A 2,214-nucleotide genomic window follows, 5' to 3' on the forward strand; every position below is an offset into this window, starting at 1 on the left:
AAAAAAAAAAAAAAAAAAAAAAAAAATTCGATGCTACCCTCCATTTGGGAAAGGAATAGTGAAGCAATTGATAGAAGTTTACTCCGAAGCCTTTTAAGCATGCTCTCTGATTTGCAAATTTATCAGGATTCTTTTGAACAACGATTTTTGGAAGAAACTAACCTACTCTAAGCAGCTGAAGGCCAAAAATTAATGCAGGAAAGAGAGGTTCCTGAATATCTTCATCATGTTAACAAACGTCTAGAACAAGAAGCAGACAGACTTATTACTTACTTAGATCAGACCACCCAAAAGTCATTAATTGCTACTGTGGAAAAACAACTTCTAGGTGAACACTTAACAGCGATTCTTCAGAAAGATTTAAATAAACTCCTTGATAAAAACCGAATTCAAGATTTATCTCACCTGTATCAGCTCTTCAGTAGAGTTCGAGGTGGCATTCAGGTTCTCTTGCAGCAATGGATTGAATACATTAAGGCATTTGGTAGCACTACTGTAATTAATCCTGAAAAGGATAAAACCATGGTTCAAGAATTGCTGGTTTTTAAAGATAAGGTTGACCATGTAATTGATATCTGTTTCCTGAAGAATGAAAAACGTATCAATGCCATGAAAGAAGCATTTGAAACATTCATTAACAAAAGACCAAACAAACCTGCTGAACTTATAGCTAAAAATGCAGATTCAAAGCTTCTCGCAGGCAACAAAGAAGCTACAGATGAAGAACTTGAGAAAATGTTGGATAAGATTATGATTATATTTAGATTCACCTATGGCAAGGATGTTTTTGAGGCCTTCTATAAGGAAGATTTAGCCAATTGCCTGCTAGTTGGGAAGAGTGCATCTGTGGATGCTGAAAAATCAATGCTGTCCAAACTTAAACATGAATGTGGAGCTGCTTTCACCAGCAAACTTGAAGGAATGTTTAAAGACATGGAACTTTCTAAAGACATCACGATTCAATTCAAACAGTATATGCAGAACCAGAATGTACCTGGGAATATTGAATTAACTGTGAATATCCTGACGATGGGTTATTGGCCAACATATGTGCCTATGGAAGTTCATTTACCACCAGAGATGGTAAAACTTCAGGAGATTTTCAAGACCTTTTACCTAGGCAAACATAGTGGCGGGAAACTTCAGTGGCAGTCAACCCTAGGACACTGTGTGCTAAAGGCAGAATTTAAAGAGGGTAAAAAGGAACTCCAGTTCTCTCTTTTTCAAACACTGGTGCTGCTAATGTTTAATGAGGGAGAGGAGTTAAGTTTAGAAGAGATCAAGCAGGCTACGGGAATAGAGGCTGGAGGGCTAAGGAGAACACTGCAGTCATTGGCCTGTGGCAAAGCTAAAGTTCTGATGAAAAATCCAAAGGGTAAATCTATAGAAGATGGTGACAAGTTCATTTGTAATGATGATTTCAAGCATAAACTTTTCAGGATAAAGATCAATCAAATTCAGATAAAAGAAACGGTTGAGGAACAAGCAAGCACTACAGAAAGAGTATTTCAAGACAGTATCAAATTGATGCTGCAATTGTTCAAATTATGAAGATAAGAAAGACACTTAGCCACAATCTTCTTGTTTCAGAAGTGTACAACCAGTTGAAATTTCCAGTAAAGCCTGCTGATCTTAACAAGAGAATAGAATCCTTAATTGACCGGGACTACATGGAAAGAGATAAAATCCAAACCAGTACAATTATATTGCATAAAATGTTGGCCTTGGAGCATTTGGTGTCATAAGCCGTAGCCAGTGGATAAACTAACCTGTTATTATTTGACTTCTTTTATACTACCAATGACCAAATGAAGCAGTGTAATGGAAATAGTTGAGTGACTTTTCAGTGGTTAACATGCCCATTTAAAGAGTAATACTTACCTTTAAGAAGAATGTTGTTGAACTCTTTGCATGTTATTTAGTATGATGTGCAGAAAACTCTTAAGAAAGTACCTGGTCTTCATGATTACTATTTGGAACTGGGGAAGAGGTCCCTATGGCTATTAAAAAAAAAGAGGAGGGATGTTCTTATGTACCATTAATTATGAAGCAAAAGGTTTATTTGCTTAAAATGTCATTTAAAGATACTTAAACTGCATGCAAACTTTATTTACTGTACAGAGTACTGGATGTATTTATCAAATAGAAAAACCACCCTGGACTTGGTTGTTCACCTGTTTTGTGATTTCCCTTGAAGAGAAAAATAAGTTGTCA

General features: G+C 36.1%; 1 pseudogene; it reads left to right on the forward strand.

Annotated features, from left to right (window-relative positions):
- Positions 1–1,714, forward strand: part of LOC103082345 (cullin-4B-like) — a 2,854-nt pseudogene extending 1,140 nt beyond the window's left edge.
- Positions 1,715–2,214: the final 500 nt, after the last annotated feature.

The sequence above is a fragment of the Lipotes vexillifer genome, unplaced genomic scaffold, assembly GCF_000442215.2.
Source record: "Lipotes vexillifer unplaced genomic scaffold, Lipotes_vexillifer_v1.1 scaffold13, whole genome shotgun sequence".
Classification (NCBI taxonomy): domain Eukaryota; kingdom Metazoa; phylum Chordata; class Mammalia; order Artiodactyla; family Lipotidae; genus Lipotes; species Lipotes vexillifer.